Source organism: Uloborus diversus, chromosome 7 (genome assembly GCF_026930045.1).
Source record: "Uloborus diversus isolate 005 chromosome 7, Udiv.v.3.1, whole genome shotgun sequence".
Taxonomy (NCBI): domain Eukaryota; kingdom Metazoa; phylum Arthropoda; class Arachnida; order Araneae; family Uloboridae; genus Uloborus; species Uloborus diversus.
In genome coordinates, this window is record NC_072737.1 from 157,237,767 (window position 1) to 157,264,426 (window position 26,660).

Consider the following 26,660-nt stretch of genomic DNA (forward strand, 5'->3'; position numbering starts at 1 on the left):
GTCATGGAAATCCTGGAAAGTCATGGGAAAAAAATAACAGAATTTCAGACCTGGAAAAGTCATGGAAAATTGAAATTTTCATTGAAAGTCATGGAAATTTATTTCAAGTCATGGAAAAATATCCTGGACAAAGAGAAAGGAACAGTAGCTAAAGGAGCATTACAAATCTTGAATGATTTAACAGTCTAGCACATGAGTTATTAAAAGTGGAAAATTGAACGATCCAAAAATCAAATTTGAATTTTGAAATCTCATCGCAGCCGCTTGCCATTTTTTTCAATGTGATTTTACTGCCTGGACATCACTTATTTTGAATTTTCTGTTATTTTCAACACTTCTTATGTTTCATATTCTGTAGTAGCAAAATTTCACGTTCTTAGTTTTGCCACGCCCACCCAAAAAAAAACTTATTCAATTGTATGTGAGTTCGATTCCATCACTCATAAGGTCTTTATTATTAAATTTATCAGAGTTTATCTTAATTTTTTGAATGTTTTAGAAAATAAAAATCTTAAGTCAGGCGATAGAATACAGAAAAAGAGGAATTCTAATGCTCTAAAACGGCACGCAAAAATTCATGCGACCCACTGCTACGTTCAATGTCGGGAATTAAAAGAGTTCTAGAATTTCTGAACCTATTAATTTATAAGCATTTGAAAATATTCAAATTTGTAAACAAAACCAGGGGTCTGGCTAGAGGATATTTGGGTCCGTTAACGGACCCTTCACAAAAATCCGATCAACCGAAACGGACCTTTCACAATCTCGATCAACAAAAACAGACCCTTCACAAAATTCTGATAAACAAGAACGGATCTTTCACAAATTGTTTATTGAAAGAGCAAATCTAAGAGAAACAAGGCACATTAAACAGATAATTTTTGGAACCTTTTTAAAGTCAATTTAGAGGGATCAGCTTATACAAAATCTGCTAATTTTGCAAAGAATAAAATCGCGCTCTTATGATGCTCCTGCAAGCGATAAATAATTACTACTTCCAAATAAATATAATGCTTGTTGTTTGTTTCTTGGAAAGAAATTAACAGCTGAAAATAAGTTTGATTTTAAATAATTTTGTTTGTTTTATCACAGCTAATTAGCAGCGGTGTTGTCCCTGCTCATGATTTAATAAACAAAAAAAAAAATATCATATATCAGCGAAATGAACTTAGAATTGCAAAGGGATTGTAAGGGAGGGGAAAAAATATGATCGCTTCAGGTTGGGTTACCAACTTTAAAATTATCGCCATTTAGCGCCTTGCGTTCAACTTTTATGACTTGATTAGAAAATATTCTCATCATTTTACCAGCTTGTCAATATTTGCGTTTTTATGTTGAAGTGCGATGTTTAACTGTTATTTTGGGAAATTTATATGATGAAGACAAATAGGAATACTTTAGTTTTATAAATGTGCACTTATATTTTTTCCATTACCAGTTAGTGCTTCAATGAGGCTGTGGCATTCATGTAGACGTTTTGCTAATGCTCATTTCCAAATATTACCAAGTTTGATATTAATTAATAAATAAATAGTGCTGTCCTCTTCGTGTAACGAGGTCATGAAAATTTTCATTGAAGTCATGGAAAAGTCTTGGAATTTTTTCATCCAAATAGAGTATGAACCCTGTGACCTTAACTAGCTCTGAAAAACACATTGCACAGTTCAATCTAGTGGGAGTGGTAGTTCAGCTGGTTTTACTTATGTTTTAAACGGCAAATGAAATTTTCCCGAGTGTTCAGTAGAACCGATATTTTCAGTTACCAAGTGGCGTCCACTTCGCTTGGTCTTTGCCCGTTAAATCTGGCTGAATAATTTATTGGGTAGAGTAGTTTTGCATCCAGTCATAAATGCAATGTAACTCATGATGATTAACTGCATTCTTGGTCTGTGTTTCTGACTTAACTGATGAAATTGCTTATCTGATGTTGCATTGTGCAAATATGTTGAGTGGCATGAAGCCATGGTTTGATTTTAAAAAGAAGTCGAATTTTTTTAAATTTAAATTAGATTTTATTTTAATGTTCAATAATTTGTAGATAATAATAACTTGTGTACATGAAACTAATAACATTTCTTTTGAAGTCGAATCTGTTTGAAAGGAATCAATAGATGCACATTCTAGCAAAAGCCAGTTTTATGAGCTGATCTTTAAGCAGAATTAGTGCTAAATTAATGAGTGGATTACTCCACGCAAATCAGTATCATTATTGGCTTTGCACTAACCAAATCCAACAGTTTTTGTTGCATTTTCTGCTTGGTTTAATGTAGTGAACATAATAAAATAATCCTCACTGTCAGTTCTGAAATGCACATTTATAAGCACCTTTTAGTGTAGGATCATCAGGTAGAAACTGGAATGGGTGTGAGGATCTTGCTTAGTTCTGAAATGCGCATATGAACATTTTTTTAATTCAAGATCATCAGGTAGGTTGCGCTTATTTACCTTTGGGGTGTGTACAGATATGTTCTCCATGAAACGGATAATGTCTAATGAACCCAGTTTTCAGAGGGATTTTTTGATCTTTTTCTTTTGAGCAATATTAAAACCCAAGTTAATCGACTCCCAGTTATTTTATCTTTTGTAATTTTACTTTTTCTGGAGTAAATATTCCAATTTAATTAGTTAGTACAGGGGTGTTTTATTTAAAAATTTTGGGCAGGCGATAAAGTAGAAAATTATTTTTCAATACAAATTTTTTAACTTTTCAGTGAATTTTGTTTGCATATTTTACGTTTTAGTGAGAGAGGGAAGGGTGTTTTGTTACTGTATGTTTAGAAAGATTTCGGGTGCAGCTAAATATGTTTGCAAATTCGCAAATTAACGCAGACAAATGTATTCTGGCACTTTCACCTTTAAGAGATTCTTGGAAATCTTCCAATTGTCAAACCTGGCTGTATATGATGATTGAATTTTGTCCGTTCTGTTTCTGGTGGTTGTGAGGAAGCATGTATAAAGTAAGTTTCTTATTTGAAACTTAACACCCAACCTTATGACCGGCGACAAGTTTCTTTCCAAGATGGACCAGGATTTTCAATTACGATAGTAAGAAGCAGGGGGTGTAAGTGCAGAAAATTGAAAATTTTCGATAGCCAGTAAAATGGTAAGTGAGCACCTCCTGCATTAAACATGGATTATTCAAATGTTGGGGATATCCACTTGCATCCTCTTCGCTTTTCATTGTCTGAAAGGAGTATGTACTAATATTGAGGCTGCAAGAAAAAAGTTTATTCTTAGAAACTTATCTCAAATGGGTCATGTCATGAATATATTTACTGTACTTTGCATATTGAAATAAACTTATTACTTAATTTTTTGTACATGCTGTTAGTCATTATTTCAAATGTGTAAACAATATGAAAGTAGAACAAATTTGTCAGCGTTTAACTAATAAAACTTTGGGGGTACTCATAGCCTTCTTACAAACTCCAAGGAAATGACCCAGCTATCGAAGAAAAGTGCGGCTCAAGTCATGTAGAGAATTTCTTATCTAGCTTTCAGAAATTTAGTGTTGAAACACATATTTTTCAATGCTTGGTTTAAGACGTGGGAGTCATTTTCTTGGAATTGGCTTAAGATGTCCTTTCTGACTTATAGAAGGTATTTTGTCCTTTTGAGTGCCATTATAAAAAGTGCTTAGTATTTTTTAAAAAAATCTGTTTTATTCTTTTTAACATAAATGTATTTCAGAAAAAGAATACTGTTACCATCACTAAACTTCACCTTATTTCTTCACCTGAATGCTCCGTACTGAAAGGAAGTAAACCAATATACATGCCTAAAACTTAAAGCACTTGGCACTAAGAATGAATCCTTGTTCCTCTCTAGGATTCATTTGTGTGCTAATTTAATTGAAACCATTTGAATATTTAAGGTTTCCCAGATTTATGTTTCAAAACACACAAGAAAAATTAAATTATTTATAATTTTATGAATTGAAAAAATAGATAACACTACAATTGAACATAAGTTATTTGTCAAAGAACTCGCATGAGAAACTTTTCGAGTTATTTTCGTTTACTTGAAATTTAAGAAATGTTACAAGGGTAATGTTAAAGGGTCCCCAAATTAGTTTCAATTTTGGATTTCAATTGCATCGTAAGCAGAGACGTATGTACGGACTATTAAATACTTGGAGAGAATTGTACAGTCGGATCCCGGCTTACGCGAGGGATGCGTTCCAAGGCTCCTTGCGTAAGTCGAAATTTCCCGTTGTGGGCATGGCTGCCGCATCCGTCTTTTCAAAAGTTTCGGCCAAAATCTTGTCGATCTTTTAACAAAAAAAAAGGGAACAACCGTTTTACCTTTTTTTGCGGCTGCATAAAGCTTGCCAAAGCGTTGGGGAAGAGTGTCGCTCCGCTTCCGAGTTTACTCGGATCAGTGGGTGTGAAGTGAAGGGAAGTCTGTGAAAAAAATTTTATTTTCTCTCCAAAGCGAAAATGTAAGTGGAAACGTGCTTTCTCCGCTGAAAAGAGTTTCATGTTTGGAATGAACTAAAAGGCGGAATTTGTATAAATAAATGTGCTTATCTTTTCTTGTTTTTTTTCCCAGTGTTCAAAATGATTTTTATAGATGAAACAAATCTTTCACTTTTGAATCTCTCACACTATGCCTCAAAGAGGTCTTATTCTTCTGAGGACAAAAAAAAAAAAAAAAAACTGGCCCATCTGCTAAAGTTCAAAAGATAACCTGGTTTTTTTTTCTTTATTTTTTTTTCAAAAAAATAACTAAATAAGTTACTTAATTTGTTGATTTCAACCATTCTTATATTAATCTGGAAAATTTTGTTAAAGATTTTATCACAATGTATCTTATAGCCAAGAATCTCATACCTGAATTTTTTTTTAATTACTATATTTTTGTTTGAAACATGAACTATTCATGTAAAATGAACTATACAATCTGAAGCTTCTTTTCTGCTGTAGCAAATAGTAAGTTTTTATTGTATTTTATTATTAGGTTCTTTATCTACTTTTACCGCCTAAAAATCTTAAACAATGATATGTTATTTTTTATTTAGGTTTTAATTTTTATTTAATCTTCCAATTTGGTTTTACTATATAGTTACAACATCAAAAATTAGCATTATATATATGTCTAAAACATCAAACTGAGCTCTAACATTTTGGTGTCGCGAAATGGGGCTTTGCGCTTTTCAGTCCTGGCCAATTTTTAGAGTGGCACCCATAGTTGTAGGAAAGTGTGCATATAATTCTTTCATTCACATACCCAGTCATTTTAGACATTGTTACACACCTTTTTGTTTCAGACTATTTTTAACTATATATTACCGTTTATGACATAAAGAGCTGGATTTTTATCGTATTTTTAAACAAACTGCATTATTCAACATAAAATACTGTTAAGATTCACAAAATCGGTGATCAATGGGAGAGAGACAAAAATAAAACATAACGATACGTATAGTAGGTAGTAATAATAAAGCACAGCACTGTTAGAGTACTGTATAGTAGATACAATAGGTTACATTTATATCCTAAAAATTGAAGATACTGATGATGATCTGATCGTTATTCTAATATATTTTTAAATACAGTAACTTTGCATTTCCTTTTGTATAACATTTACACCTACGTTTAAAACCCCTCTTTCAGGTTCTCAATCTATAATACAAGAGAAAAATCCAATGTCATATTGTTTGCATTTTGCTTAAACAGTACTCTGTGAGCTTCATGTTAAAACTAAGGCTTGGACTTATACGGGTTGCCTTTCTCTTGACTTTTAATTATGCACCTAATTGTCGTACTACATTCGACCCACTTTCTAGTTCAAGCGTATCAAGAGTCCTTACCTATTCTTAAATTGTCACAAATTTTCGCCTTTTTTCTCTTCAAACTCACAATATTTCATCACCTTTCATATTTGAAATGAAAAATGAGGAGTGGGGTGATAGTGATTTATACACAGTAATAGAGCTATGTTAATATTGCGGTGTGTTGCAACTTGAGCAGTCAGTGATGCTGAAAGGATGAAAGTACATTCACGAAGTCGATGTTCAGTAGTCGATAACAAAGCCGAAACTTAGCACCACGATTCCTTTCCAAATATTTTCGTGCTGAGAGCGAGAAATTCGTTGCTAATGGAAAAATTCACATTATAGCCATTTCGCGTAAGTCGGATCGCGTTGTAGCGGGAGTCCACTGTACTTTCAAAAACATATTATGAATGGATTATTTCTTTAAACAACTTCATCGAAAATAGTTTTGATGAAGCTGTCAAGCTATGAAAATTTGGAGAATGGTTTCTGAACCAGGGCTGCGATTCGGAAGGAAAACGACATACTCCTGATTTTTTTTATTGTATTTTTTCAATTCCCTCTCCTTCAGAAAGAGGGGAAAACCACAGAGATTGAAATATTAATTCCTTTTTATGAAAATTTTGTATTTAATTGAAAACCCTAAGATGCATACAACGTTAGAAATTCAATTTAAAAATCAAATTTTCCAATAGTTAAGAGTTTAAAAGTGAGATGACTTTAAAATAACCATTTTTTTCCAATAATTTAACAGGATTACTTGTAATTGGCCCCCCTTTTAATGTTTAACATACATATTGATAAAATCGTGTGCTTTCAATTTTTGAAAGCTGCAACTTGAAAGAAAAAACTTTTTTTCTAAGTCTAGTTTTTGAGAGAGGGTGGTTTGCCCCAGGTGACACCCAAAGTTACTTTCAGGGTTTGTAAAAAATATAAATTTTAATTCTGAAAATTTTCCCAAACATATTTTTAATTATAATTCAAAATTAAAATTTCAACGAAAGTAAGGCACATATACGTCAGGAGCAAATTTTTAATTTAAATTTTATAGTCTGCTTTAGAATTAACCTTAATATGAAGATTTTAAGATTAACTGCAATTATTGAGTGTTGTAACCAAGAAATCACTTACACTTATTTTGTTCCATACTTTTTAGGGGGAATTAAACATATAGAAATGGTCTTAATGAAAAAATAAAAAAAACACTAGAATTATTTCATCGGAACTTGCTTTTACGCCAGAACTTATTTGAATTTGCCGAACTCTCCAAAGTTTCCTCCCGAGCTACGGGCCTCGACTTGCTAAATTGTTACTTTACTGAGATTAAACAAAACACTATATTTCTACTTATATTTGAAAGCGATTACTTGAAAATGTTAGGCTACAAAACCGTTTGCTGACAGTTGTTATTTGTTAAGTTAATAAAAAGTAAGCAAACTACGGGACGGCTACAGAAAGTTCCGGTAAGCACTCAAGCTAGCTGATTGCCATAATGGCAGTTATTTTCTCATTAATAGCTTTTTATGCATGTAATCGAACTAACTGGTAGTTAGTTTTTAAAAAATTTAAGGAGAGTCGGTGAAAAAGAAGCTCGGAGTCGGCATGTTTTCTAACTACACAGGCCTGTTCTGAACACCCTTGCAAATTAAATATTGGAGTTCATTTTTTATACAATTTTTAAAGCAAACAGTACAATATTATTATGAGTGCTTATTATAAATAAATGTTTAAACTCAAAATATATATATATTTTAAAAAACAAAAACTTCCATCAAAATAATTTGTTTTTGACTGATTGCAAAGATGATCGCTAACGTCAGTAAAGACTACTGTAGGGAGACTGATAAACAAGTTCACACTTTAGAGGGCTTAGAGCAGTGATTCCCAACCTGGGGGCGATCGCCCCGAAAGGGGCGATCAAACTCTTCTAGGGGGCGACCGGTATTCGGATACCTGGTAATGGGGAAATTCTTGACCTTTCAAAAACTATATTTATTAAAACAAATTAATACACAATTCAGAAATATCTTTCAGAATACCTTTGTTGTGTAATACCGAAACAAGCATATGGCACGTCAAATCAAAGCAAGTCGTTCCCAGAAAATAAGGCATGTATGATTTACAGCTCATTCAAATCTGTTCGGATAAAAAAAGTCCCAAAAGCGAAAAATAATATCTTTTATTGCCGTTTTCACAAGGAAGACAAAAAATCTTGTAAGCACTATCTGACTGTTGGCCAGGGCCGATCCTAGGGTGTCGGCCGCCCGTGTGCAAAGAGCTAATGTGCCGCCCCTCATGAGTAATTTGCATATTTTGACTAATCTTTGACGTCCATATAAATATTTCTTCAAATTTCTATATCAAGTTCTAATTTAAAAAAGAAAGAAAAAAAAAACAGAATTATGAACTTATAAAAAGGAAGAAAAGTTTTATAGTAAGAAACTCCTTAGGTACAATTTATATCTTTGAAGAAAGTAATAGATACCAAAATTTACTAGTCGTAAAAACGCATTTTATAGTATGTCTTCGGTGACATTTCGGTGAGAAAGCACGGAGGAGGAGGAATCATGGGAGGGGGGATTACTCCCTGAAAATTATCGAAATTGGCGTACGAAAAATTGTTTTAGTGATCTTAAGTTGTGTTTGGTTGCAAGGAGAGAAAAGAGTCGGGTATATTCAAGGTGCATGGAGAAATTTTCGAAATTGACGTCAAAAATCGCAATTTTAGGAATTTTTTCGAGACTTCAGGGGAAAAGTAATGCTGGAGTTCTCTCCTAAAATTCTTTCAAAATTGAAATCAATTCGAAGCTATTTTTTGTGATCGCTGCTTAGGAAAGATAGGTGCTCTTTCCGAAAATTTTTCGAAACTGAAGTTTTAAACAAGCAGTTTTGGGTTATCTTTGTTGACGTCGCTAGAGGGAGGGAGATTCAATCATCTCCTATCGAAAGTTTTTGAAATTGAAGTTTAAAACGCAAATTTAGGCTGTCTTTGGTGACGGTAGGGGATCTGGCGGCTTTCGGTAATTTCTCGCTATTGTTTCAAAAACCCATTTTTGGTTGTATTTGAAAACGATAAGAAAAACGTGAAAATATTCCGAACTGAAATATTTTTCAGAGCTAAATTCCATTTTAGGCTATTTTTGGAAGGAAGGGTTTCGGGGCTCCCAAGTGGATATTTCTAAAAGCCCAATTTTATGCTATCTTTGGTGACGTTAACAAAAATGGGAAGCTTCGGCGAATCTTTCGGATATTTTTCGATATTAATATCTGAAAAACACAACTATAGACCCCCCTTTTGTCCATCTCACATCGACGATTGATGGGTATATGCCCAAGCGCCGTAAAAAGTTACATAAGCCAGGCAATTCTCCAGAGTTTTTTAGAAAATCGTATTTTACGCATTGTTTGATAACGATGGGACAAAGGGCGGACGGGGTTCAGTGTGCCCTCACGAACTGTTTTTTGAAAGTGAAGTCAATTTCAAACTGAGGGGGCGGAATTAGGGGCCTCTCTAAAGACGCTAATTGAGACTATCTTTGGTAGTAATATTTGGGAATGGATTTCGGGGCCCTCCATCGCAAAAATTTCGAAAAAGAAATACGAAAAATGTCATTAAGCAAATTTTGATGACATTAAGAAAGGCTGTCCTCTGAAAAAATATTTTGGATTTTAAAGCCAACATTTTCAGGCTATGTTTGATTAAGTTAAGGTGGAAGGGGTGAATCAGTGATTTAATTGGGTTCTTAAGATCGGTGGTTCAAACAGTGAAATTTTCCAAAATCAAAGTCCTATAAAAACGCAATTTTAAGCCTCCTTTAGTCTCGTCAAGGAGGTCATGGCATCCTTTTGGATCTTCGTTTTGGAGCTACGTTTAAATTTACTACCCGGGGCAAGAGCTCTGATCTGAAACCGGGCAGTTCATTCGTGATTTTAATTCGAGAAAAATGCTGTAAAGGGGGAAAATTACAAAACTTTAGTTTGTTATTCATATATGTTTGACTCTCAGGGTAGTCGCAATTTTCCACTGTCCCTCCACGCATCCGCGATTGTTGGAAAATAATTTCTTGTTTGAAATGCTTGCGACAGTATCTAATAAGTATGGCTTTTTATAAATATAATATATAAAATATATCTTCATTGTTTAGGTGTATAAAAGCTTGGGGGGTAAACACTAGTGGCCGCCCTGGGCCCTGAGTGCTTTTTTTAGAAGGCACCCTTTCTTGCTTCAGGAGGGAGCCATTTCCCTCATCTCCAATCTCCTGTATCCATGCCTGATTACCGGTTCTGACACAAATTTTGCAACCAAATGAAGCATGTGTGTAAAGAGTAGATATTAATGAACAATAAATCAATACAATGTTCCCTAACAATCTATTTTTCTATGCTATACTGTCGGGAAATCGGCACTTACTTTGATAATTGAACATTTAAAATTCAGCATATTTATTTGACTTATTCTAAGTCATCTTGTGAGAAAATCTTGAAGAATTTTGCTTGATTAAAAGAATTATATGATGCGGCCTGCGGCCGCCCCTTGCTTTGGCCGCCCTTGTGCGGTGCACACCTGCTAGGATCGGCCCTGCTGTTGGCCCCAGCATATATTTAACGCCTGAAAAGTGGATGGATATGAGTAGGAATGGATTTTTGCATTTACTTATCAGTTATAATTCAGAATCTTGCAATCAGCGCATAAACCTCCTTACGTAGTTTCTATTGTTTGATTTAATTTAGTGAATTTCTGTTTAACTGTGTATGTTTCGTAGTGTGGAAGTTCGATATGAATTCGAAAAAGTGCCGGCAGTATTCAGCAGAGAATTTAAAATTTGGTTTTCTCACATCACCGCAAAACGTGCAGTTTCCACATTGTCTTTTGTGCGATAAAACATTTCTAGCGATGAAGCCCTCGCGAATGAAAGAGCATTTGTCAAGAGTACATGGTGACAAAGTAAATAAACCTCTTAGTTATTCTCAAGAACTCAAAAAAAAAAAAAAAAAAAAGGATAAATGGCCAAAGGTGGGTGAATTACTTAGAAGACAAGCAACAGATCTTGACAAAAGGCTTCTTGCTTCTCTTTTGATAGCAAAATGTGGTAAGCTTCATACGATTGGCGAATCTCTTATTCTACCAGCTGCCAAAAAAATAGTCTTGGTGAGGGCTCCAGTAAAAAGATAAGTCAATCTCTCCCCCTGAGTAACAACAGTTTCCAGGAGAATAGATCAAATGGCTGCTGACGTTGAGTGAAAACTCATGAATGTTTTGAAACAAAGTAAATTTGCTCTACAGATTGATGAATCAACTGTGACAGATAACAGAGCTATGCTATTACGTGAGGTTTATTATTGAGCAGAAAGAGATAACTGAGGAAATGTTGTTCGCCAGAACTTTTAATTACTGATACAAAGGTTTCATCGATTTTTAAAGTGGTGAAGGATTTTTTTGAAGAAAAAGAAATTCCATTGACAAATGTAAGTGCTTGCGCAGCAGATGGTGCCCCTGCCATAGCGGGTGTGAGATGGCTTTCCAAAGGAAACTGTTTGCGCCGTTTCTTTGAATCATTCGACTCTGTAGCTGAGTTTCTCGACTTGCATGATCCTGCTTTAAGTGAGAATTCAAAACAGCGCAAATTGGAACTTGCGTATCTCACAGATATTTTTGAAAAAATTAACGAAGTCAACATTAAGCTTCAAGAAAACAACATGAGCCTCATCAAGGCCAAAAGCATAATTTCAGCATTCATTGCCAAATTCGAAATCCACAAGGCAAATATTGTCCGTAAAGAATTTCTCCTGTTTCCGACCCCAAAAAAAATTTAATCGTGGATGATGAACTTCCTGAAGAAAAAATTTTAATTTTTATTGATCACCTTGATCAGTTAAAAAAGAATATGGAATCAAGATTCGCAGATTTGATCAACTTACAAATTCCTGACTGGATTTTATACCCATTTAGTTTTGAAGATGTGGATGAACTGGAAAACTCTTCGCAGACAGAATTTATGGATTTGAAATTTGATTGTGAATCAAAAATTACTTCCAAGCAATACGGTTACGAACTTGCCTGGGTGAAGCTTATGGGTACTTACCCACAACTTTGGGAAAAAGTTGAACAGCTCCTCATCTCATTCCCCTCAACATATTTAGTTGAAAGAGGATTTAGCTCTGTAGTGTAGCTTCTCACGAAGCAAAGAGATAGATTGAACATCTGCCTCAGACCTCAGATTAAATCTCACTAATATAAAGCCAGACATCAAAGCTTTAACGGAGTTCCATCAAGCACAAGGCAGCCGTTAAAAAAGTAAAAAATAACAAATTTTAACAGTAAAAATTTTCAATTTTTTTTCGGATTTCAATTTAAAAAAAAAAGCATGTTACTGAAAAATGTTCTTATTTTTGCTAAGTATGTAAATGACGTTGGTTAATTAAAGCACTTCAAATTACGTTTTTTCTTTTTTTTGGGGGGGGGGGGAGGAAAAGGGGTTAAGAATAAAAAAAATCAGTTTTAAAGCTAATTATTGCTTATCATGCACTTTTTGAAGCTTTAAACTAAAATTAGGCGTTCAGTAACGTTAATCTTCACTAAAATTAGCGTCATCTAATTTGTGTTTTTAAGGGAATAACGTGGGCGGGGGGAGGGGGGCCGATAGGTGTGATTTAACTTCCGAAAGGGGCGATGGAGCAAAAAAGGTTGGGAACCACTGGCTTAGAGTTTTAGAATGATAATGAAATAAATCTGTTTCTCTCTCTCAGAGAAAATCCATATACATTTTCAAACATTTTCTAATTGACTTGTTGACCTGAAAACTGGAATGACATAAAAGTGGGGGGGGGGGGCAGTAAAAGATGCTGAATTTTTCGAAAAGAAGGCGATGACACCATGTTATTTGTTATGCAAAAGAGAAGCGAACATAGGCCTTTTCATAGGTATTGCAGCCCGCCGAAGATAACTCACAGCCCACTATCCCTTCCCCTCTATACAATGATCCTAATCCAGGAAACTTTTGATTTCCGACGAGATGTGTACTATGAGATGAGTGCCCGCAGAATACATGTCTTAAGATTCCGATACAAACCTCACCAATGCAAACAACAAACGAAAGAGGGTAATAAAAAGGGGAAAACATCTTTTTTGTTAATTATAATTGCACGTATTTTTCCAGAGAAAAAAAAAGCGATTTTAAGCTGATTGTTGCCAGCGAGGGACTTTCCATCGACAGTGACGAAGTGGAGGCCAGAGTGACCGATATCCTCCCCCCCCCCCTAGATGATAAAGTTCCGAATTTTCTGTAATTCCTTTTTTTTACATCTTTAGATAGTAAAACAAGTGCAATCCAACTTTTTACACTGCTGAAATGCAGTGAACCTTATACAGTGCCCGCCGCTTATTAAAATCACATTCGTTCTGAGGACATTTGATTTTATAAACCGGCACTCATGCATAAAAAAATAAAAGGTTTTTAAGTATAAATACTCTAAAAAAGAAATATAAATTACGATTAGTTGTATTTTATTTTTAGTCTAGTTGTATTATTTTAGTTCAGTTGCAAAATACAGTTGACATTTTAACTTACATAAGGTACATTTTTAAAATTTCTCAAGGGTCTTAAAATATTGACTTATTGTTGTTTGAATAAGAGAATTTGAAAGTAAAGATTGAGAAATCTCTAATTTAATTGCAGCATCACACTTACTACATTTAGGAAGCTTGTCATACTAATTCAAAATTTCGAATCAATCTTTTCCACTCAAGTCGTCGCAATTTGCTACCTAACAATTTTAAATTAATTATAAAAATCAACTGTCAACCCCTGTAGGTAGCTGAATCAGCACGAACTGATTGACTCATAGTGGTCAGTGAGCAGGGCTGCATGTCGAAACAGTTCTGCAAAGTGGAAACAGGCAGCACCAACTAAATATATGGCTCTGAAACAATTCTCTTGAGACAGCTTCATTCTTCTTTTTTTTCCCATTCAACTCCTCTCCCCCCACCAAAAAAAACGTACAACCTACACACTTTTTTTTTTGTTTTTGTTTATGTGGAATTTGATATTGTATTGGTGCTGCAATGTTTTAAATCCTTGAAAGAAAAAATAAAATCCTAGTTCTATTCAGAGAAGAACTAACATATGCTCTCCAAAAGTTTGATTTTATAAAACGGCGAGGATGATTTTATTAAAGGGATTGACCTAACATGTTTTGATATAGAAATGATTCTGTTCTTCTAGATTTGATTCTATAAAGCGGCTGATTTTATAATCCAGTGATTTTATTAGTGGCGGGCACTGTAACAGATTAAAAAGTTTTGTCACAGATTGGGGGGGTTCCGACATTTTTTCAAGACATTCAAAATAGACAATTTTTTAAATATGCCCGCTGTGCGACCGGAATTCTAGGATATGCTCTAGGGTACAAAAATGTTGAGCGCCTCTGTGCTATTAGAATGAAATGAGATGACCTATATTAATACATTAGAAATCAATTTTCAATAATTAAACTAAATTCGTTCTACTGGTAGTTATTTTCTAACCATTATGCCAAACATTCTCATTTTGCAAAATTCTTAATTTTGGAAATACGTTTGCTGCACAGGGAAGTTTCAATGTGATTAGAATTTTTAGAAAAATTACACTGCAAACAAGGGGGGGGGGGGGACTGCGTAATTTCTATTTTAAAAAATGCTGCAGTATTCAATCGAAAAAATGCTCGGTTGAAGATGCCAGAAACATTTGTTCGTGTTAGGCAAAATTTTATATTAACCATGGTAGTTCAATTATTCAACTAATTCACGTACGTTCCAGGGAAAAAGGAAATTAAAATTGCAAAGATTCAAATTTGGAGACTGTGCCTTTGCCGAGTGTAAAAACTATGTGCGGGACATAGCAGGAAAAATATATATATATATATATATATTGAATGTAGGTTAATAAAAAATAACTCATCAAGTCACATCCCTGCCGGGACTCGAACCCGGGACCTTTGGATTAGCGGGACCTTTGGATTAGAAGTCCAACGCGCTATCCACTGCGCTACAGGGACTCGGAAGAGGAAAGTCTAATAGCTGTAGAGTTCTCAAAGTGAAAAAAATAATAAAATTCTCCGAGGTAAATTTAAATTTTCATTAAAATTAAAACTGTGTCCCTGATTATTTATTAGCTCCATATTATTGATGCAAAGTTCATTGAGCTCCAAAATGTAAACAAATTTCAACGTAATCCAGGAAAGGAGAAACGATATGAATAAAACTTAAAAATCTCTGAATAATGTGTTGATGAAATTTGTGTATGGAGTATTTTTAATATATATTTATACGATAAAGTAAACTTTAATGCATGCTTTTTTTCTTCTTTTTTTTTTAATCCTTTAACGCCATGGATGAGTGTTTTTTTTTTTTTTCAATTTTCGCTGCATGTAAATATAAAATTTTCCTGAGAAAAATCTTATTTTCAGATTTTTTTAAAAAAAATAGTTGAAATAGTACATCTGAATGGATCGTACACTAGCGAAAAGGAAAAGGGGAGGTTATAACCCCCACAACAAATATTTTGCACGCATAATATTTATGTTTGTATTTAGATGCGTGCATTTATCTCAAAAATGTGAACTCTTCCCCAAATTAAGAATTTCTAGCCTTGCCGCTGAAAATCAATTTTTTGCAGAAAAATTATATACTTTGGAATTGATACGCATACGCAACAGATTTTGTGGAAATTTTAAGAATAATTTCTTCGAATTATTCTTTGAGAAACTTTTATGGCACTAAATCAAACCTTTTTCTATTTAATGAGAACAAAATGCTGTTGTACAATATCTTTATTTTTCCAATGTGAGAAATTGTTTATGTTTTTTTTATTCAATAAACGGAGAGCAACCTGTATTAATTCCTGCATAAGTGAAATAAAATAAACGTAATGCATTTTATAAATTATATTTATATTTGACTTTGACTATTTTAGAAAATAATAAATGGCTAATATTTACAATGTTGCGTTTCATATTAAATCCCATAGAGGGCAGCACATGTAGATAAATGAACTGGTTAAGATCTATCGGGTTTTTTTTTTAGCAGCTTCCTTAGCAGAAATAAAGATCCCCCTCAGGGGTGCCCACAGGAGGGAAAATGGGGGGAAAGGGTATTTTTAAATTTATTTGCTTTATTTATTTAAATTTATTACTGATTTATTTTTTAGGAAAATTATTTACTTTATTTTTTTTATTCTGTTTATATTTTATTTCATTTATATATTTAGTGTGTGTATGTCACTAGCGTAGCCCAGAAATTTTCCAATCAAATAAGAAAAACAATTAAAAATAAATAAATTAATAAATATTTTTAATAAATCATTAAATAAAAAATAATAATAATAAATTATATATATATAATTAAAATAATAATAAAAAAAAGAATATTTAAAAAAAAGAATAAAAGGGGGAGGTCAAAAATAGAAAAGTGACAGATGGTTCGGATAAATTTGGGGAGGGGGGATTCGCGCCATTAAACTTGGGGGGTATGGGCACCCCTGATCCCCCTCCCCGCTTGCAAAAAAAAACCTGATTTCCTCCATTTTTTAATCAAAGTGGACGTAAAAAAAAAAACTTTCTTTCCTTTTGTCATTCAGAACATTTTTTTCCACGATTTTTTATCCGCTAATATTATTTGAACGAATATAAACTGCACATTTTTCAGTTGTTTACAACTGCATTTTCTTTTTACGCTCCTCAAATATTCACTTGTATAATTTTTTCGTTTAAAAATGCAGATGTGGTTCATTATTTTTGGAAAAACTTGATGCTTTTCCACTGCCAGAAGAAGAACAATTTTCGGGAAATCATTTGGTTTTTATAAAAATTCCCTAACTGAATGAAATTTATTCGAATTAAATTTGTTCAATTTAAACATATTGGCGAATTTTAAATGGCATCTTTGGATAATTTCAAATCAAATTGTGTCTTTTGTGTTTAAAAAACCGACGGTAAGGTTATGACATCCAGAAATTGCGGTTTCGTCCTCGTTTTGGACTCATCAGTCTAGAATAGTCAATAACCAATTTGGAGGCTGATATTCTCTCATTGAAGCTGAGATTACTATCACACTGGTAGCTAAAGTAAATTTAGTACACCAGCGAGAGTTTGCAGGTAATGGTACGCTCCAACTCGTCAATTGAAGGTAAAAGCTTAGGGAAGCAGTAAGAGCAGTGGCGGATCTAGAACTCGAACAAAGGGGGAAGGGGGGGGGCTAACAAACTCTCAAATGCGCGGGGGGGGGGGAGGCCATTGCTCTTAGATCGACAGACACCCCTGTTTCAAAAATATGAAATTTTCTCTGCAAGCGATCCATCGTCCTTATCCCGATAAATTTAGGACGTTAAATATGGTTTTTTACTTGAAATAAACTCATATAGAATATAATCTGAAGAATATAAATACTTCGCGAACGTTTTAAAGGTCTGAAAACACTATATACATCTCAATTGGATATATAGCAACAAATTACCGCGCCATGGCCAGAGCTAAGGTGGAATTGCAAGCAAACACCGAAAAGGTCAGTTACAGCATCCAGAGATTGCAGCTGCGGTCTAGCTTTATGCTCAAGAGTCTGGAGTAGCTAAAACCATGCTCAGGCAAAAACCTCATATAAAGCTGAGTAGATTATCACATTGGTAGATAAAATTTCATTCGCATAACAGAAAGAGGTATGCTAACATGATCCTATGACTCTCGATCGAAAAAGCGAAAAGATGAAAGTTTGGGATAAACATTTTACCCAGCTATTGCTAGAGAGATGTAGTAAAAAGAAACGGATGCGTGAAGGGGGTTAGGCAACTCGCATAGAAATTTACAAAATTGATGTCAAAACGCAATTTTTGGAACGATTTGGTGGTAAGGTTAGGTAAGACGGGTTGAAGTTCCTTCCCGAGTATTTTTCCTAGCTATAGTCAATTTCAAGCTATTTTAGCGATATTATGCATTAGAATCGAATGTCTTTACAAAATGTGCACAAATAAAAGTTAAAAAAAAGGCAGTTTTATGCTATCCGTGACAACATGAAGGTGATGGAGAAGATCCAGGGCTCTCTCTGAAAGTTTTTAGCTGGAAAACACAATTATAGGCTATCTTTGAAAACGTTTAGGAGAGGAATTCTTTGGTGATTTACTTTGGAAAAATTTCAGAATTTTAGTTTTTAAGAAGGAGTTTTACGCAAATCTATGTTACTAGACGGCTGTCCTCCGGATGTTTTTCGACATTGAACACGTAAATTTAGGCTATAACTGGTGACGTTTAGGAAATTCATTCGGAGGCCCTATGGAAAGATTTCGTCAGTCTTCGACGCAATTTTAGTCGATGTTTGGTTAAGTTTAGGAAACGGAAAGTTTTGGGACTCTCTAGGGCTCGACCGATGGCATTTTTTGGGCCGATGCCGATTGTTGGCCGATTGTTCAAAGAGGGCCGATGGCCGATGGCCGATTGTTTTTCTCCAAATGGCCGATGGCCGATGCCTTGGCCGATGGCAAAAAAAAAAAAAAATCAAACAGAAATATATTGATAAGATGATCAGGGATTTAATGGATCATTGATTCATTTCACTTTACAAATTTCTACAAATAAGGAATCGTAATCACAAAAAAAAAATAAATAAGATTTCTACCTAAATTTCTATTTTACGCTCACCCAATCTAAACTTCAAGTTTTTTCGGCACATCTGTACATGCATATGTACCTAAGAACATATAGATGACCGAAATATCCATTTTGAACGCCTCCTCAGTTAATTATCGCAAATTCTCTTGTAATGTCTTCATGCGCGTAAACTTGCGTCATTAAAAAACGTTATGAAGTAGTAAGTTGAAAACTCATGTGTACGTAGTATGATCTGAAAGTTCGAGGTCAAGCAGTATAAAACCTTACCCTGAATAGTTCACATTACCGAAGCACATCTATCTACAAAATGGTCACCTCGGACGACTATGCACTTCTGCCAACGTTCGTATGGCTTTTAGAAGCCCTCCTGGAAGACATTTTTCGCAACCTTCCATAAGGTCTCTTGCGCTGCTGCTTCAACTTCATCGTGGGGAAGAAGGCGACTTTCATGTTGAGGATGCACGGTTCGATTGGTCATTACTCTGATGTGTCAAACAAATAACATAATGTTTCGTCGGACGGGACTTAGCCCTGCGTGACTTTTACCTGCTCCCAACAAAAAAACGTTTGCATGGACGCTGCTTTTTTCCGCCAGGAAAAGATAAAGCTGCATCATATAAGGTAGCGAAAAATGGTTTCCAGGAATAATTCCAAAAGTTAACTGAACATTGGCAGAAGTACATAGTTCCCAAGGTGACCTTTTGAAGGTGGATGTGCTTCCGTAATGTGAACTATTCCGGGTAAGGTTTTATACAGCTTGTCCCCGAGATTTTGGATCGTACTACGTACAATCTGTATATAGGGTGTAGTTATGCTTCTCCTTTTTTGACTGTTGTATGAAGAAAGAGAAAGAAGAACAGCCCCCCTCCCCCCCCCCAAAAAAAAAGAAAGAAAAAAAAAAGGAAGAAAAACAAAGAGACACATAACTAAGAAGATATAACTAAGATTTCAGTAATATTGTAATAATGTATGGATTTAGGTACACTAAACATAGTTTAAAAACATTAAATTATGTTGTTTAATCATTAAAAAAAAAGAATGAAACTATGAAACCGTCAACAAATTACACAATTAAATTGGAAAGATTGCACGTAGACATTTTTTGGTCATCAAATTAAACAAAAAAGGTAACAGATAAATTACAATATTAAATCATAATAGGAATATTTTTGTACTTATTTAAAATTTATAAATAGAAAAGTTTGGATTTTTCATAAAAGTTATAACATTAACATAAATTTTGCTGAAAAAAGAAATAGCCATTAAAAGAGCGAGGTTCTTAAAACGCAGCTACAATAAACAAACTCAATATTTACACCAAGTTAATAACTGAATATATATACTACTTGATCTGATGTTTGCACACATAATATTGAACAATTTGATTGTTTAATCTTTAATGAAGCTTTACAAACAAATTCAAATTAATTTTTTCAATGTAACAGTAATTTTCTGAAATTTAAAAAAATGCATTATAGAAAATCCTTGAAACTTTTCTATAAAAAACGAAAATAACTTATTCATTGATTTTATACAAATACATAAAAATAGTTACAACAGAAAAAAAAATCGATGCAAAATCGATCGATCTATTAATGATGCAAAAAAGATGGTGCATTACGAAATATAAGAGAAATAAGTATGAGAAATACGCAAAATGACATTTCTTTACCAAAATAAATATACGCTAAATATTTAAGAAATGCTTCAAACGACGAGGGAGGCTTGGGGGGGGGGGATCGCCCTCTGATTTTGGAGTAACTCACACTTCGGCCCCAACTTTGGCCTCATTTTTTTAATACAAAACCGCTACCACCAACGCCTCGGAAGAGTTTCCAAATCTATTTCAGCACTTCCGAAGAAAAAATTCAAAAGTCCCTTTGATTTCCGAATTATATCACCCATTCAAAACGTTTTTAATCAATGTCTTACATTAATTCTCTACATTCTTTCTTAACAATAGATAAAGCTTGAAAAAAAAATCTCTAATTTTATGAATGGCGATAGTTTTAAACAACTCGGAAGTACGACTAGAGTTTAATTTCAGAAATTGAGAGAGTGAGAGGAGGGGCACGCAAGTGTTCTCGGAAATTCAAAAAATAGTCGTAAAAAATAGAGTTCAAAATAATCATAAACATGGAGTAGAAAAAAACCTTTTAAAACTTGCACCCGAATTTGTTTTGACGTGCAGTGGCGGATTTAAAATATAGCAAATGTTGCAATTGCGCGAGAGGCACCATAACCATAGGGGCACCGTAGGAGTTACAAAAATGCTTATGATAGATGTTTTACAACTTCTGTGATAGAGATGCCCCTAAATGTATTTCGATGGGCCCCAAACTTGTAACTCCGCCGAAGCGATACAGAAAAGACTGCATTACTGTGATTCATATTACAAATGTCGAAAAATTAAAAATTACCGTCGGTTCAACGGAAATCTAAGAAAATGACACAAAAACCGGTTTTGCCATCTCATATTTGTTTCCATAGTCTCCAATTCAGCAATATATCACCAAATGATCGTCAGTCTGAGACGCTATATTAGTTTTGCATAGAAATAAGTAATTAATAGCCACAAAAAATGAGTAAACAGGCTTTTCAGAACACCCGATCGAAAACAAAAAGGGAAGTGCACAACTGGAACATTCGAACACACCACATGCAAAAATTTAAACCTTCTACAGTTTACCATTTTTGAGTTATGACTTATGAGAGATAGATACGTACATCCAGCTGCAAGAAACAGCGCACTAATTAACTTGTTTGGTACTTGAATGCCCTATTAAAAACTCTTTCAGAGGTGACTAAAAGAGGAATTCATACTGAAATTTAAGTAAACAATTTTATATGAAAACAATAACTCCCTTTACTTTGTATTAAAAAGTAAAACAGCAAAGGTCCTTTTTTTTTTTTTTTCAAAAACATCGGCCAATTCCATCGGCTTTTCGATGTATTTTAAGGCCGATGGGCCGATGTTTCCTGCAATTTAGCATCGGCCGCCGATGCCGATGCCGATGGCTAAATTGCTGAACCATCGGCGCCGATGCATCGGCCAGGCCGATGCATCGGTCGAGTCCTAGGACTCTCTATGAAAATAGTTTAACAACTAAGAACTAAATCATCAAAAGGCAGTCTTTAGTGGCGCTTCATTTGGAAAATGGAAAAAGTTTACGGGCTGTCCCTAGAAAGTTTTTTGACCCTTAAGTTCGAAAAAACTCAACTGTACGTCTTCTTCTTCAACGCTAGGAGGATGTCCTTACGTCACGAAAGTGAAGTTAAGTCTTTTTTTTTTTTCTATGTTTGTCCAATATGTTTGTTCAAAAATTTTATTCTATGTTTGTCCAATTTAGGGGTGAAGGTTAGATTAAATTGAAGGGGGGAGGGAGGGAAGATGGAAAATAACCTCTAGAAATAGTCGAAAATAGTGCGTTAAAAATGCAGTTTTAGGTAATGTTTGGTGATATTTGGGGGAAGCGGGGGTTCACCCGTGAAAATGTTCTGAAATTAGAGGCGTAACTACAGTTTTAGGCTCTCTTTGTAACAGTATTGTCGTTTTTGAAATCTTCGATATACAGCCCCTTTAACCAGCAAACGGAGTAAAATATATGACTTAATTTGAAACTAATAACTTCAGTTTAAAAAGCTTCGACAGCAGGACGAAGTTTTTTCCTCTAAGACTTTCCATGCCATTGCAAATCACATTGTAATCTGTTGTAAGTTTTGACCAAATGGGAGATGAAGCTACTGTTCCTATAGCCCCCCCCCACCCCCCAACCTAACATTAATACGCCACCATATATAGTGTATGTATTTATTTGAATATAATGCATATTTAAATTTGCAAAAGTATTAAGTTTTGTCTTGGGTTATTTATGACCTCATGGGGGGGGGGGGAGGGAGTGCTAAAGCCCACTTAGCCTGGAAACGAAGTAAAATACATATGGCTGGTTTAATTTGAAAGTAATAACTTTCAGATGAAAAAAAAAATGATCGCAGAACGAAACTATTTCCTCCAAGCCTTTCCATTCCATTACAGATCACAATTTAATCGTTTTTTAGTTTTGACCAAATGGGAGAAGGGGTTACAGCCCCCCCACTCCTTCCATTAATATGCCACTATATATAGTAGTTTATTTAAATATAATGCATATTTAAATTCGCAAATGTATTGCAGTATTAAAAGTCTCTGAAATTTCGATTTTATTTAGCGTAAGTTCGGACCTCAAAAGGGGAGGGGGCTATAGCCCCCTTATCCCCCCCCCTTGGATCCGCCACTGAGTAAGAGTAAGTTACCACCCTTAAGCCAGGACTAAGGCAGAACTACACGCAAAATACCGACAGCCCGGGCATGATATCCAGAGACTGCAGTTTCGCCCTTGTTATGTACAGGGGCGGATACAGGATTTCATTTTAGGGGGAAAGGTCATGTTCAAGAATGTGGTCTTATATACGACAATTTTCCTGAAGTTAAGTTTCTTTAGGTGTCAACAAAAGCACAAAACCTGCCATTAGTTGGTAGAAAACTTAATTAATTTTTAACTATCATAAATTAAATACTTATTATTAATTAAACTTAATTAATAATAAGTCAATACATTACAATGACCTAGTTAAGTTGTATTATTTTATAACCTGTTTAGATGACCAGTATTCACACCAGCCAACACAATACAATAAATAAATACTACGAAAATCTAATAAAAATTAAATGCTTTATGGACATGATACGTTTGGATATTGATTAAACATTAGCATAATACTCGACACTGGACACACATCTATCTTGTATGCAGAAAAACACAATAAAATAGTAAAAAATGTACTAAATATAATAGTAAAAAATGCGGCGAAAATCTTCTTTAAAATCAAATATTTTATGAATATAGGTCGGACATTGTGATGAATACATATTCACCGATTCTTTTCAGTAGAAAAATCAGAGGCGAATGAAGACGTCGCAGTCTCAGAATCTGATACAAGAACTCCGGATATGCTTCCATCGGTTTTGGATTCATTACAATTTTTCAACTTTTCGAAAAAGACAACAATGTTTTGTTACCCGAACGCTTTATTATTTTTGTTACAGGTAGTCCTTTTTCTAACAAACGCGACTTTTTTCTGCATAGTTTACGTCAAATTCGATAAGCTAATTTACGGGAACCTTCGTATAACGATGTTTTGGACAAACACAACACTAAAATTTTACATTTCTCAAAAACACTGGTTTAAGCTAACTATTTACAGCTCATTTAAAAATAAACTCAGCACGAACAAAAACGAAACCAGGGGCTTATACAGGATTTCATTTTAGGAAGGGGGGGGGGGGGCGGTCGTGCTCAAGAATGTAGTCTTACGTTAAAAAAAATCTTCTAGGAACAACCCCCCCCCCTCCGTAAAACTCTTCAAATATACGAACGAAAATCATCGAAATCATTGATAATTAAAATAATTTTTCAGTTTTAGAATGTAAGCCGAAAATTTTCGGAAATGACAACTCAAAGTTTTCGGAAATTTTGGATCACAAAACCCCTGGTTGATTCAATATTTGCATAATACTTGACACATATCCATCTTAGATTGTAAACTTGCATGATACTCGACACATCCATCTAGTATACAGAAAAATAACATCACTTAAAATTGTGGTGAAACATTACTTTAAATAATAGTAGAAAATGCGGCGAAAATCTAATTAAAAATTAAATATTCCATAAATTTAATACGGACTTGATAAATTACTCACCGACTGATTAATTCCAACTGTAGAAAATTAGAGGTTGACGAAGACGTCGCAGTCTCAGAGTCTACAGGAACTCCAGACATGTTTCCATTGGGGGGGGGGGGGGGGTCATCAGTTTTTTCAACAGTCCAAAAAAAGACTACACTGCTTCGTGACCCAAACGCTTCATTGTTTTGGTATTAGGTCAGGGGTTCCCAAAGTGGGTGCCGCGGCACCCTGGGTTGCTGCCGCAAGAAGGGGCGAGGAGTGCCTCGAGCTGTCCATATTTTCAATATGAGTGTATAATTGGAATTAGTGATGTGCCGGATCGTTTAAAAAGTAGATCCGCAGATACGGATACGGATCCGGATCATCAGTGTCAAGATCCGCGGATACGGATACGAATCTCTCTCTCTCTCTCTCTCTTTTTTTTTAACCCAATTCAACTATCTAAGTGTAAAATTTGTTACGTAAGGTATTACCGTCAGAATAATGGCAGCTTCTTCAAAAATGTCAACTGCGACAAAAGTATGATCAAGACTATCATTTACTCTTCAAAGAAATTTCCGTGAAAATTGAGGAAAAGTTGGAAGGAATGGTTCAGCGTTGCATTAATGCTTAGGTATAGAAAGTGAAAAATTATTTCTAGCTTGCTCGTTAGATCTAGGGAACAGGACCAAGAGTGTAAAGCTGCTTCTGCACAGGCTGGAAATAATATTTCGCATTTTATTTCAGCATAAATGCAGCGCTGACCCATTCCAACCAACTCCGATCGACGAAATAACAGAGCCGGGACACCTTTACAAACTGCAAATAGAGAATTTAGTATCACTTTTTCTGAAGGATTTCGAGAAAAACCAAAATGAAGAATAACAGAAACCCTAAATCATAACATAAACAAAAACCAACATTAAATTTAAAAAAAAACCTGTCCCAGAGGACCGACCTTATATGAAGATGCATTTAGCGGGACAGAACACACATTGTTAACAAAACTGAACAGACAACAGAGAGAAATTTTAAATCATTGAGCTTTTTCTCCTTATCTTTCGACTATGAAATCGCTACCAATGACGCGTATGTACTTAACAAGATTATAGCTCCTACTGTATATAAGTTGGAAGTTTCAAATAAATATCAAACGCAGAAAACTTCGTTCTTTCAATTAGGGCTAAAATTTGTAACGTACGGGTAAATTTTTACTACCATAATTGTACAAAACGATGAGTCGGTTTTTAATTAATTTTTTCCCCGGTAATCATCCGTTTAGGAGCTACGATGCCACAAAAAGACACACTGATACACACTTTTAAAACTTATTGCCCCTTCCCTTTTGCAACGGGGAGGGGGGGGGGTACAAATTGGCTTCTGAAATGATACCTTATAATTTAAATAGGGAATAAAACCTAATTTAAACGGAATTTAAGAGTCTTGAATTTAAATGTTTAAATTTTTTTAGAATAAAAATGATCCGTTTAAGATCCGTCAAAAAAGTAACGGATACGGATACGGATCTTTATTTTCCCTCGGATATCCGCGGATACGGATACGGATATCCGGAACCTCACTAATTGGAATAGATTAGGGTGCCGTGAAAAAAATGTGATTTGTCAAAGGGTGCCGTGAGTCGGAAAAAATTGGGAACCCCCTGTTGTATGTACAGTAGGCGCCGCTTAATGTGATCACTTTGGGACAAATGACTGATCACAATAACCGAAAAGAATCCAGGAGACACAAAATAATGATTTTTTTCCAATTAAGGTGCATTTATTTTGGCAACCTCAAATTAAAATCACAATGACTCAACTGAACGCAGTTTTAAATTATAAATTATTAAATTAACAGAATGGAAATATCTGAATTATAAAAAGTTAAAGCTAAGTTATGCAATTTTTTATCACATAGTAATAGGTGAAGTAAAATATGACCGTTTTCCCTGACATTCGTAAACCAGTTTCAAAGCACATTCTACTTTTCTATCTTTTCCAGCATGGTTTTGCATGTTGTTTAAATTTTAATTTAACTTCGCTTTATTTTCAATCTCGACACAATTCTTTAATAGTTTACAAAGTAATGGCAACAATGAAGGTCCTACATCAATGCCTGCAACATGTCCAGCGACTGAATTTTTTTAGGTGCAAAAGAAAGTGTTCTTAGGGGGAGTCTGTGGTCACTGGGGGCGAAATTTCTGTAGCTTCATTCCTAGAAAAATTTTGAACTGCTATTGAAAACCACAAAATGCTACAAAGAAAGTTAGTCTCATCAGGGTTTGCCTATGTATTTCTGTTAATTGAGGAACAAAAACGTGAAAAAAAAATTTTAAGTTCATAAAAAAGGGATAACAATTAATGAAGACGCCGATTACAATATCCGACTTTTTTAACGTGCGTTAACATACAAGTGTTCCGGGACTTCGTGATTCTGATAACATTAAGTGTGATCACATTAAGCGGAGCCTACTGTATTTCTTTTCTAACAAACGCGGCTTTTTTCTATAGGGTTTCCGTCTAATAATACGGTGGGCTAGTTTAC

At 34.5% G+C, this 26,660-nt stretch overlaps 1 non-coding gene across 1 annotated transcript; it reads right to left on the reverse strand.

Annotated features, from left to right (window-relative positions):
- Nucleotides 1-14,719: 14,719 nt before the first annotated feature.
- Trnar-ucu (transfer RNA arginine (anticodon UCU)) lies at nucleotides 14,720-14,809 on the reverse strand. Its single transcript is given in 2 exon segments — nucleotides 14,720-14,755; nucleotides 14,773-14,809. It is a non-coding gene; the product is annotated as a tRNA-Arg (tRNA).
- Between the last annotated feature and the right edge of the window lie 11,851 nt (nucleotides 14,810-26,660).